Source organism: Streptopelia decaocto (genome assembly GCF_964273445.1).
Source record: "Streptopelia decaocto genome assembly, chromosome: 1".
Lineage (NCBI taxonomy): Eukaryota > Metazoa > Chordata > Aves > Columbiformes > Columbidae > Streptopelia > Streptopelia decaocto.
In genome coordinates, this window is record NC_138663.1 from 637,910 (window position 1) to 650,969 (window position 13,060).

Genomic DNA, 13,060 nt, shown 5'->3' on the forward strand with positions numbered 1-13,060 from the left:
GAGATGCTCTGTGTGTTTTGTACTGGTGTTCATTACAGCTTGGCCCAAGGTGGCACCAATAGTGGGGTCTGCAGAGAAGAATTAGACTGAGCGGAGCCATGGGCTCTGCTCCGGGGTCTCCCCATGGCCCGTTCCCCTTCTCGAGAGGATGATGGCGGGGCCGTGTCCTGCCCTCGCTCTGAGCCCACAGCCCGCTGCGCATTCCACTCGCGTTCACGGGGAGGAAATGTGGACGGGAGAGCTGGCACCGCGGATGGGAGAGCTGGCACCGCGGATGGGAGAGCTGGCACAGCTGGCACAGCTCCGTCTGCAGTGCGCACCGTGGGTACAGCTCCGTCTGCAGTGCGCACCGTGGGTACAGCTCCGTCTGCAGTGCGCACTGTGGGCGCGGCTCCGCGTGCAGTGCGCACCGTGGGTGCGGCTCCGGCTGCAGTGCGCACTGGTGCCTCTCAGGTCTATGGTGGCGAAGCTGTGACGATGAACCAGCAAAACCTCTGGTGTAAAATCAGAGGGTTTGAGGTGTCCATCTGCTGCGAGGTGCTGAGCTCTCTGCTCACTCGGCAGTGACACCGAGCCCACTGTGACACCGAGCCCGCTGTGACACCGAGCCCATTGGCAGCACACACAACGGGGGAGCTTGGGACGTGACTCTGAGCGTGACGTTTCCATGGCCGCAGGAAGAGATGAGCTTCATCTCCCCATCCCCAGGGTGCTCCCTCGCTCCCCGCAGCCCCTCTGGGTCAGACATCGCCCCCAGTTCATGGGGGACCGAGAACTTCAGTAACACAAGGTTTCGTCTTGGCCCTGGTGCTTTCCTCCCCTGATCACTGTGGGTGCCAGCCTGTGCTCCCCCTGGAGACCTGGCTTTAATCTGCCTTTAGTCCCGCCCTGTGCTCCCCCTGGAGGCCTGGCTTTAATCTGCCTTTAGTCCCGCCCTGTGCTCCCCCTGGAGGCCTGGCTTTATTCTGCCTTTAGTCCCGCCCTGTGCTCCCCCTGGAGGCCTGGCTTTATTCTGCCTTTAGTCCCGCCCTGTGCTCCCCCTGGAGGCCTGGCTTTATTCTGCCTTTAGTCCCGCCCTGTGCTCCCCCTGGAGGCCTGGCTTTATTCTGCCTTTAGTCCCACCCTGTGCTCCACCTGGAGGCCTGGCTTTAATCTGCCTTTAGTCCCGCCCTGTGCTCCACCTGGAGGCCTGGCTTTATTCTGCCTTTAGTCCCGAAGGCTGGACTATGACTGTATTGCAAGCTCTGCCTCCATCAGCTCTGCCTTGCAGTGCTGGCAGGACAGGACCAGTCCCTGCCAAGAATATGTGGATTTTTTTATGTGCCCCATCGCTGCAGCTGCCTCTGTGGCTGCGGGGTGCCCCTCTGTGGCTGATGGGTGCCCCTCTGTGGCTGCGGGGTGCTCCTCTGTGGCTGCGGGGTGCTCCTCTGTGGCTGCGGGGTGCCCCTCGGTGGCTGCGGGGTGCCCCTCGGTGGCTGCGGGGTGCTCCTCTGTGGCTGCGGGGTGCCCCTCGGTGGCTGCGGGGTCTCCTCTGTGGCTGCGGGGTGCCCCTCTGTGGCTGCGGGGTGCCCCTCTGTGGCTCCGGGGTCTCCTCTGTGGCTGCGGGGTCTCCTCTGTGGCTGTGGGATGCTCCTCTGCTGAGGGCTTTCCCGGGTGCGTCACCGTTACCCACCTGCGTGAGTACAAGGGGTGGCCATCAGAGGGGCAGGGGAGTCCCAGAGCGTTTCTGCACCCTTCGCAGGCCCTGGGACAGGCAGCAAACCTTCCAGGACAGCAGCTCCGGCTGGCACAAGGTCCCTGTCCCATGTCCGGGACAAGTCTGTGACAGTGACAGGGGTAATGAGGAGAAGCCTTAAATAAGGTTCCTCACTCTTTTCCAGCACAAGCTCAGCAGCAGAAACACCAAAGGTTTTTAGCCAAGGTGGCCTCTGAATTGCCGATGATAGAATCATAGAACCACAGAGTCGTTTTGGTTGGGAAAGCCCCTCCAGATCATGGAGTCCAACCATAACCCACCCCAGCACTGCCCCATGTCCTGAGAACCTCATGTCCGTCTGTCCAGCCCTCCAGGGATGGTGACTCCAGCACTGCCCTGGGCAGCCTGTTCCAATGCCCCACAGCCCTCTGGGGAGAAGTGGTTCCCGTTCTGTGGTTCTGTTCTCCTAGCGGTGAGATGGGCTTCGCCTTCCATGCTGCGTCGGGGAGCCTGGGTCAGGCAGCGCCGGTCCTGCTGGCACAGCCTGCGCCCGAGCCCGGGACGGGCGCCCAGCGGCTGGGAGGGGATGCTGCGCCCGCTGGGGTGATCAAACCGCGGGGACGGGGGATGCGGCAGCAGCGCGGTGACGTGCGGTAGCACAAAGACGTGGTCTTTGTGAGGGGAGGTTCCAAACTGCAGAGAGCGAGGCGATCCTGCAGGGCTCAGCAACGGGCTGTTTTGAGACACCTTTGGTAAAGCAGAGTTTGGCTCTGGCGGCGGCAGCAGAGGGTCCCGGTGCCACCTCTCCCTGCCCAGCGCCAGAACAGGATCCGTGGCTGCGGGCGCTCGCCCGGCTGCTGGACCCGCCGGACGGCACGGGCTGGAGCTGCCGCGGGACAGCACCCGTCAGACCTACCGGGGCGCGGGGTTTGCAAAGTCCTGCCGCATCTGACCAGGATTCAGGAGCCCCGTCTGCCTCGTGTCTTCCTCTGAGCCTGGCTCGCTTAGATCTCTGACTTTTCTGGGGCTCTGGAGCTGGAGGAGACTGAGGGGTGACTCATTCCTGGGGATCAATATGGAAAGGGGCAGTGTCAGGAGGATGGAGCCAGGCTCTTCTGGTGACAGCCAGTGACAGGACAAGGGGCAATGGGTGCAAACTGGAACACAGGAGGTTCCACTTGACTATGAGAAGCAACTTGTTGGGGTGAGGGTGGCAGAGCCTGGCCCAGGCTGCCCAGGGGGTTGTGGAGTCTCCTTCTGTGCAGACATTCCAACCCCTGGACACCTTCCTGTGGAACCTCAGCTGGGTGTTCCTGCTCCATGGGGGGATTGCACTGGATGAGCTTTCCAGGGCCCTCCAACCCCTGACATCCTGGGATCCTGTGAGAGCGTTCTCTGTACGTACCTTTCATTTTATACGTACACGGAATGTGTGTGATATGCACGCGGGACTTAATGTGCGTTAGGTACGGATCTGGGTACAGATTTGCGGATATGTTGAGTATTTAGGTGTGTGTTACACCATCAAAGCAAACCCCAGCTACCGGCTGCGCTGCGGGGCTGCGGGACGGCTCTGCGCCGGTGTCACCGCTCCTGGTGAGCAGGAGCGATCCTGGCGGGCAGGGACGGTACTCGAGGTCTCTTCTGCCCCCAGTGACCGGTTGTTGCCGTGAGTTGATGCCGTCAAGTGCTCACTTCGTTTGATGGATCAAAACCCATTATTGATGGCTGTGATGAGAGCGGGCAGGCGCGGCAGCGGGTCCGGCTGTGCCGTTGTGTGCCGAGACACCGCCGGTGCTCCCCGGGGAGGGAACGGTGCCGTCCTCCCAACCTCCAGGTTCTTCATGTTCAGGAGCGTTAATTTTACATAATTAGCAAAATCTAAGGGTTGTTTGAGGACAGGCGGCTAAACGGGGTTCAGAAATCGGGGGGAAAAATCTGCTGGGCAAGACATCACCCACTTGGGTGAGATAATGGGGGAGCATTAAATGTGACTTACAGACACGTATCCCCTTCTTGCTGGAAAGGTTAGCGAGGAAAGGAGAAGGAGATGTGGTTAATTTGAGCTGAAGTGTGTAGGAGGTTGATAAGGGGAACCGAAGGAAATATCAAAGGCCAATATGTAAAGATAATAAGAAATTTTAGAGCATTAGAAGGAAAAAATAGTCTGGTAGAGAGAGGTCTGTTTCTATATGTAAATGATAAAATTGTATATTCTGGTGCAAAAAAAAAGTCAGAAATGTTCTGTTCCGAGTTTGGAACAAACCGGGAGATGGATCCATCCATATGATGTGCTTGGAACAGAAAGTTTCCCAGCTGTAACCAAGGAGAAAGTGAGATAGTATTTGCTAAAAATAAGCATAGTCAGATTAGCAGGCTCGATCAGCATCCACCGGGCGGCTGCGGCGCCGGGCTGCGGGTCCGGCTCTGCCGCTCCGTACTGCCTCAAGCGCGCTAATTGACGAATCTCAGAGAGCTGGTGGAGGGCTGTTGCTGTTCCAGGGCTCCGAGGGTATAAAACAGGTGATTCGGGAAACTAGAGCTTGTTTAGCTCAGCGTCGGTGCTGGGTGAAATAATGAAGCAATTAATTTGGAGCACAATCAGCACATGGAAATGCCATTGATGCTGTACCGTGCGGTTCCAGGGATGGTGGAACACACCTGCTGCCTCTTCTCGGCAGCCCCGCCAGGCTGGTTGACGTGAGGACGGTGCTCACAGGGGATGCGTTGACTTCCTTAATAACCGCGTAACTTGTGTGTAGGTAACCCGACGATCAGTGGAGTCAGGGCAGGAGGCGCCTGTGCCGCTGCGGTCCGAGGGAGAGCCCTGGGGACGCTCCGGCATGGCCATCACCACAGGCGCTCTTGGCGTTTCCCGGTGCCGCAGCTCAGCGCTGCCGGCCCTGGCTCCAGATAGCACCAGGAACGCCCTGGTGAGGCCCGCGGGTGAGCTGGCGTCCCTGCCGGGGACGCGGCTGCAGCCACAAAACGTGGGTCACAGGGTGTGAAATCACCCTGCGAAAATGCCGCTTGGCAAAGGACACAGGTCTCCCCGAGATAACTGTGTTATCGGTGGTTGCGTAGGATGCGGCAGAGAGATTCTGTAGGTGTGCCTGACACCTTCCTGTGTAACCTCAGCTGGGTGTTCCTGCTCCGGGGGGATTGCACTGGATGAGCTTTCCAGGGCCCTTCAACCCCTGACGTTCTGGGATTCTGTAAAGGACAAACTCCCAGAGTTACATGAACTTGCACGTTTTGGTTGGAAGTAAACCGTCACTTAGTGCGAGCTGGACACTCGCACCGCGGGATGGAGCTGGCAGCACCGAGCGGAATTCTGAAGTGTCCTCGAAACAATTCATTAAAACAGGTTTGAGGCGTCAGGAGACCCATCACTCGGTGTGTCACAGCAGGGCTGGCGGTGGCCGAGGCACTGTGGGGGATCTCACCCCGTCACTCGGTGTGTTGGCGATGGCCGTGGCTCTGATGGGATCTGACCCCATCGCTTGGTGTGTTGGCGATGGCCGTGGCTCTGATGGGATCTGACCCCATCGCTCGGTGTGTTGGCGATGGCCGTGGCTCTGGTGGGATCTCACCCCATCGCTTGGTGTGTTGGCGATGGCCGTGGCTCTGATGGGATCTCACCCCGTCACTTGGTGTGTTGGCGATGGCCGTGGCTCTGGTGGGATCTCACCCCCTCGCTTGGTGTGTTGGCGATGGCCGTGGCTCTGGTGGGATCTCACCCCGTCACTTGGTGTGTTGGCGATGGCCGTGGCTCTGGTGGGGGATCTCAGCCCATCGCTCGGTGTGTTGGCGATGGCCGTGGCTCTGGTGGGATCTCACCCCATCCCTCGGTGTGTTGGCAATGGCCGTGGCTCTAGTGGGATCTGACCCCATCGCTCGGTGTGTTGGCGATGGCCGTGGCTCTGGTGGGATCTCACCCCGTCGCTCGGTGTGTTGGCGATGGCCGTGGCTCTGGTGGGATCTGACCCCATCGCTCGGTGTGTTGGCGATGGCCGTGGCTCTGGTGGGATCTCACCCCATCGCTCGGTGTGTTGGCGATGGCCGTGGCTCTGGTGGGATCTGACCCCATCACTCGGTGTGTTGGCGATGGCCGTGGCTCTGGTGGGGGATCTCACCCCATCACTCGGTGTGTTGGCGATGGCCGTGGCTCTGGTGGGATCTGACCCCATCGCTCGGTGTGTTGGCGATGGCCGTGGCTCTGGTGGGGGATCTCACCCCATCACTCGGTGTGTTGGCGATGGCCGTGGCTCTGGTGGGATCTCACCCCGTCGCTCGGTGTGTTGGTGGTGGTCGTGGCTCTGGTGGGATCTCACCCCACCGCCCGGCTCGGACGGACGCGGCTCATTGCCGCTCTCGGTGCAGGTTCAGAAGATCCCTGGATGACCACAGCCGTGGGTTTTAGTGAAACCCCATTTCAAAGCATTCCCGCACCGGTACTTCTTGTGCGCAGAGGATGGGGCTGCCCAGGGGAGATGGGAAAGGCAGTTTGGAGCTCAGGTTCTGCGAGGAGCACCTGAGGACCTGGAGAACCTGGCGGCCTGTCTGCAGTTGGGTTGCTTCGTGCTGCCGGGAGGGTGAAGCTGGCAACGGGAAATCCCGCAGTGGCGTGCGGGTTCATCCCGGTGGTGAAGATCCACCCCAGAGCCAGGGTTTGGTCGACGGGCTGTGCGTGGCCTGGCCGAGGAGCCCGTGCGGCCACCCTGGAGCTTCGCAGCACAGCAAACTCAGTTCAGGCTTCAGAGCTTCCGTTGCTCTGAGCAAGCGCTTGTTCCCGGCAGCGCGCGTGGCTCGGGTGGCTGGTTGTCAGTGCAGACCGGCGCTGCGTGGTGACGGCACAGACACTGCCACGGAGCGGGTGGCGCTTCCAGCCTGCCCGCAGGACTCAGCGCTTCCAGTGTTCTGATCGTTCTGTGTGTTTCTCAAAGCTGCTCCGCACGGGTTGACATCATTTGGATAATGGAGAGTCCAGAATGGACCACAGCGTGGTTGCTGAGCTTCGAGGGTGGTACCGTTATTCTCCTTCAGCAATCGAACCCTGTGTTGTCACAGCTCTGACACCGCTCACCGCCAAAGGATTCCGTCCTCCGTCCTCGCATGGGGACAGTTTTCTGTTCCCTTTCCCCCAGTGTGACTTAGTTGGGGACATTCTGTGCCCCAGCACGGCGGGGCCACGATGGGGACGTGCCATTGATCTCCACCCAGGTGGCATCTCCTCCCGATGCTCAGTCCAGATGTGCTGGACACGCTCAGCCCCAGGCTCCGCACAGCTGGATGCTCCACACCGGGCGGGTTCAGCGCTTCATGCCAAGCTCACTTGTTGGAACTTCTTTGAACATCACACAGGATTTTGATTGAGGAGAGCGGTGCAGTGATGGGCTTGAATTAAATACAAATATAAATTACACTTAACAAAGTATAGCAGATGCAATATACAGCTTAACCACCGTACCGGTGTGGTTCTTGTCACCAGTCTCTGTAACCTGCTCGCCATCACAACACTGTCCCCGGTTGCCTCAAAGGCACGGGGGGTGACACCAGCTCGAGCCCGTTGCTGTCCTGGAGTCCCTTCTCTTTGTTGTTGGGGTTTTGTATCCGCTCCGCATTCTATGATTCTGTTCTCTGCTGGGCTGATCCGGTTACACGTCCTTCTCCCCGTTCTGGTCTTGCTGACTCGCCAAGTCTTTTGTGCTTGTATCGCTAACTCGAGGGTGCAGTTACGGAGCCGGGTGTCCCTCGCGGCTGCTCCGGCGGCCGATCTGCTCCCGGCACAGCGGATGGACCCTCGGCCGCTCAGAACAAAGGCTGCGCTCCGCTCCCCTGGGGCTCGACATGGGTTCAGCATCCCTGCAGCAGCTCTGGCCACTCAGTCCCAGCGTTGGTCCCTGAGCTGGGGGAGCACAGAGCCCTGGTCCGTCTGTCCAGAGCTGTCTGCTGGGGTCACTGCTCAAGTCGCGGGGGAAGCGTTGGTGCCGCTACTCAAGTCACAGACGAGCTCAACCAGAGTAAAATCCATCACCCCAGAAACCTGTGTTCAGGAGAGAGGAACTCGGGCTGGAACGGGAGCAGAGAAAAGCGATGGAGATGGTCAGGAGAATGGGGACGTGTTCTCTGAGACAGAGCACCAAAGCTTCGTGTCCTGGTCAGCTCGCTGGGGGGATCAGACTGAACGTGTGAAATGTCCCACTGGGCCAGGCTGTGGTCCCTTAGCCCCGTTCCCTGTCTGTGACAGCGGCCTTGCAAATGCTGTTACCCAAGGAGCGCACACGTGCTTGGCCATTTTGGGTGGTCCGTCCCCCTTGCGCCCCCAGCATCCGATGCCATGGCACTGGGGACACGGGCAGCGATGCCCCGCTCGGTGCCGTCGGTCCCTGCGCACGGAGCGGCTCTGCAGGCGCTCAGCTCCTGTCCCTGGGAACCCGCCGGCCGTGTCCCCCCCGCCCGCGGCAGCTCCCCAGCCCGTGTCTGGGGCGCACGGCGGTCGGGCTGCTCCGGCCCCGGGCCGTGCGGAGCCCTCTGCTGGTGCTGCGGGAGCTGCTGAGCAGCAGCTCTGCCTCCGCCGCGGCTCCCGGAGCCCGCTGCTCCCGGGCTGGAGGCGCCCGGCCTGCCCGGCCGTCCTCATGGGCAGCTGCTCCGTCCCATGGACCATGGAGCTGCCCTTCTCTGGGCCTGCTCCAGCTCCAGCGCCGACTCCTGGGACGCTGAGCCAGCCCAGCACCGCCCCGACGGCTGCGTGTGCCGCCCGGCACAGCCCGGTGCCGCTGCCCGCCTGGCTTTCCATCTCTTCCCTCCTCTGTGGGGTTGGGGTTTGGCCGCTGCGGTGCCCAGAGCCCAGGACCTGGAGAGCTGCCGGGATCGGCTCCCAGGCCTGGCTGGAGCTGCACCCCCCAGCTCCACGCTCGGCATCGTGTGGCGGGTTCGGTGACTCTTCCCCAGAGGCATCACTGTGCGGGTGTCCACGTGGTGGCCCATCTGCCCCCTTCGGCCCTCTCGCTTTGGGAGTCCCGAGCTCATCACACCGGTGAATCTTTTGGTTACTCCTAAGACAGCTGCAGCACTTTGTGGTGCCCAGACTTTGACACAGTGTCTTCACATTTCTGTCTATGTTCTTTGATGCTTGGTAGGCGCTTCCTGCATGGTTTGACTTGCGATCTGTTGTCTTCTTCCAGGCCAAAAACCTTTCTCCAAGAGCAGGGAATCCTTGTCAGGTGGTCCAAGAAACTGGAAGTTTATTGCTGGATCAAAACCAGTCGTTTCCACCACCTTTCTCATCCCAACACCTCCCCGTTTGAGGACCAGCAATGGTTTGGAGTGTTGGATTCAGTGCGCAGGACTCCCAGCTGCTGATCTTCTTGAAAATCCATCTCTGCATGTCACAGACCGGGACCAAACCCCGATCGCGTGCGTGTCCCAGGCAGTTCCCTGGTGTGGCTCTGAGTGTCGGTCCCCGCGATGGGGACGCTCCGTGCACGGGCTGCTCGGGGACATGGAGCAGTTCTCTTTGTTCGTTTGGCTGCACCTCTGTTGAAGCCGAAGCGCTTCTGTCCATGCTGCGGGAGACGTTGTGCTCCCGGGAGCGCGGCTCCCACATTCTGCGCCTGCTCGGGTGGGGACGGCTCGGCTGAGATCCTCTCCCGCTTCGGCGATCGGCGGCATCGCGGACCCGCAGCCCCTTCCCCTCGGGCTCTGTGGCCGTTGTGGCTCCAGCCGCCGCCGGTCGGGCTGCGGGTGCCGGTGTCACGTCCCCCCGCAGAACCGCGTCCCGGAGCGCCGGTGTGTGCCGGGAGCTGCCCCCCCGCGGGCTCCTCGGCAGCCTCGTGCCGGCGCTCTGAGCTCGGCACACGCGCCTCGTCACGCCCGGCTGAGTCAGCCCCGCTCGGCGCTGCAGCCCTCGCGCCGCGCTCGCCGTGAGCCACCCTGTTTGTCAGGCGTGCTCTTGTATTTGGAGCTTTTCAAGAGCAGCTGCTAGAGGAGCTTTGCTCGGATGACTGTTCAGTTGCCGAGTTCTGTAGCTCATCTCCTTGGGCATCACCAGGAGCCGGGGCTGAATCAGGAGTTCATATTTTTCAGAAGTTGTTTTTTACCAGACATCCTTGCGCGGTACAAACTGTGTGACCCATCCCCCCGTGCTCAGCTCTACTGTACAGTGTTAATTCTTGACCTGCCACGTTATTTTGGCCTCTTGCCTGCGTTCCTCACCTGCTCTCTGCAGGGTGCCCTTCCCTGAGCTGCGGTGTCCTGGGGCCTGAGCGCCGCCCGGTTTCGCTCCGTGTTTCCCAGGAAAGGCCTGGGATGTGGGAGACCCCGAGGCTGCGGCTGCAGGACCTTCAACGCGCCGTTCGCTCTGGTTCGAGCAATAGCAGAGATGTTATTTTCTCCGGTAGGCCGAGCTGTCCCCACGCACGCTCCGCTGGCCGAGCTGTCCTCCCAGCCCTTGTGCCCCGCCGCTGCGTTTCTGGTTGTGGCTCTGGGCTGACGTCCTTCTGTCCAGGGCTGTTCAGAGTGTCACAGGCTCATGCCAGCGTCCCCAGGCCAGCGCCGTCTGTCCCACCGGCCCTTGCCGCGCCGTGTGCTGCCGGCGTTGCCCTCGCTGTGGTTTTGGTGCTGCGGACGTTCCAGGGGGGCCCAGAACAGGTGAAGTTGCACAGTCCGTGATGTCTCGCAGCTTCAGTAGCTGTCTGTCCGGGGGCACATCTGCAACAGCTGGGGCGGAAAGCCGCCCGCCCATGGCGGTACCTTGTCCTTGTCCCTGGTGTCACCTGGTTACAGACAGCTGAAGATCAGTGTTTTCCATCTGTCACCTGGCTGTCAGCAGACACGCCAGCAGTGTGCTGGCACCCGAGAGAGCCGGTGCTGGCGTCCCGCGGTGCCGCGGCGGTCAGGGCTCTGCTGGAGCCGCCGGCACTGGGCGCCGGAGCCGCCTGTGCAGCCCGCAGGTTGGGACGTCGCGAGTGGCCTGGAGAGCAGGAACCGAGGAGCCGGGGTGAGGGAGAGTGACATAGAGAGCAGCGAGCGTTCTGTCGGCGTGTCTGCTCTGTGTTCGAAGGGAGCGGCGCGATGGCTGCACGTGCCCGTGACCAAACGCTCCCCGAGCCATTAGTAACCGCAGCTGGAAGCGTCTTCCCGGTGGTTGTTGTTCAGCATTTGTTGAGCAGTTGTGCGATGCCGGGCGATGGCGCCGCCGCTCGCCACGGGCAAGGGGACCGGCCGCATTGTTACAAACCCACGGGTCCGGTATCACCGCTGGCAAAAAATAATCTATCGGATCCAGTGGGTGAAGAGTTAAAGACCAGAATAACGTTACCAGCAGAAAAGCGCACAGAACAAACCTCCTTCTGTGCGATCTGGTTGATAAAGGTGTAATAGATGTTCTTCACCGCTTAGAGGGCTTGCAAAGGGAACTGCTGAGGTGCTTTAGGATCAGAAGATACAGGGTAGCAGGAGCGAATCCCTTCCAGCCAGCTCGTCCCAGGAAAGATGAAGAGGTGGTTTAACTCGAGTAGGCTGGTAATTTCAGCAAAATCAAGTTTTCCGAGGAAAACGTGTGTTTTCATGCAAATGGAATAATTGTTGAATCAATTATAATCAGAATTGAATCAGTTGAATAATAATCAGTGTTGCTGCTCTGGCAGGGGGATTGGACGAGGTGATCTTTCGAAGTCCCTTCCAATCTCTAACATTCTGTGATTCTGTGAATATTTGAAGTAAAACGATTATTTCAAAAGCTTTGCATCCTAGAAAATGACCCATTTCTGAATGTAGCTCAACCCCTTTTTCACATTTACATTTCTTACCGTTTTTCACAGAAAACAGCACTACGGCTCACGCGTTGCAAATGCTGTGACCCACGTTTAATCATTTAAACCAGAGCTCAGTCTGCCCTGAACGCCAAAGAGCTGGGGCTGGAAACCCACCAGGGCAGCAGCGCCGGAACGGGGGGTGCCGGGAATTACTGAGCATTTGGGGCATTTGGTTCAGCAGAGGCTGAAGTTCCCGTGTCCCGGTGTCCTGAGGACCCAGCGGGGTGCAACAGCTTCATGTAACGCTGCTGCTCTTGAACTTCGGGTGACGAGATGAATGGTGCGTCGACACCAGATCCCGGCGTTACCTGTCTGTGGAGCGCCCCGCCTCGGGAAACATCAACGCTAATGGAAACGGTAGCGCAAGTGCTGCTGTATTGATTGCCCATAGGTGATGTGTTATTTGCCGCGGAGCCCCCGGCGCGTTTCCCAGAGCCCGCAGACACCTCCGGTGTTTTACAAAGCGGGAAAATGAGCCACTGAGATTTTCCAGCACCAAAGCGTCTGAATTGTGGCACCCTCACCCCGCGACACCTCAACCTCCCTTCCCCAAAGGAGGGGACCCGCTCCGTCAGCGGCCCTGGAGAACCTTGTGTTCGGTGCCACTTGGTGGATACCGAAGCACCGAGGTTTCATTTTCCAGTTTATTTCTTGGTTTTGTGTCTTAGAGATCACGCAGCTTGTCACCAAAGCCCAGCACTTGTCCAAAATGCTGACAGGTTATGGTGGAGTGAGATACGGCAGCAGGAATGGGCGTCAGTGCGTGTCCCGCACAGCCCTGGGAGGAGAGGATGAGTGTCACCATGTGCACGGTGACAGTGGGACAGCAGTGGATGAGTGTCACCATCTGCACGGTGACAGTGGGACAGGAGTGGATGAGTGTCACCATCTGCACAGTGACAGTGGGACAGCAGTGGATGAGTGTCACCATCTGCACGGTGACAGTGGGACAGCAGTGGATGAGTGTCACCATCTGTATGGTGACAGTGGGACAGCAGTGGATGAGTGTCACCATCTGTATGGTGACAGTGGGACAGCAGTGGATGAGTGTCACCGTCTGCACAACACGAGTCACACTGGCGGGGACAGGAGTGGATGCGTGTCACCATCTGCATGGTGACAGTGTGACAGCAGTGGATGAGTGTCACCGTCTGCATGGAGACAGTGGGACAGGAGTGGATGAGTGTCACCTTCTGCACGGTGGCAGTGGGACAGGAGTGGATGAGTGTCACCATCTGTATGGTGACAGTGTGACAGCAGTGGATGAGTGTCACCGTCTGCACGGTCACAGTGGGACAGGAGTGGATGAATGTCACCTTCTGCACGGTGACAGTGTGACAGGAGCAGATGAGTGTCACCCTCTGCATGGTGACAATGGGACAGGAGCGGATGAGTGTCACCGTCTGCACGGTGACAATGGGACAGGAGCGGATGAGTGTCACCGTCTGCATGGTGACAATGGGACAGGAGCGGATGAGTGTCACCGTCTGCACGGTGACAGCGGGACTGGGAAAAGCCCCGTTTCAGAGGTCTGGGTAGGATGGGG

The 13,060-nt window shown here is 59.7% G+C and overlaps 1 protein-coding gene across 3 annotated transcripts in view; it reads left to right on the plus strand.

Moving 5' to 3' along the window:
* The window catches only part of SHANK3 (SH3 and multiple ankyrin repeat domains 3), a 393,528-nt gene that overhangs the window by 318,548 nt on the left and 61,920 nt on the right, over positions 1 to 13,060 (plus strand). The gene's annotated exons all lie outside the window — the stretch shown is intronic.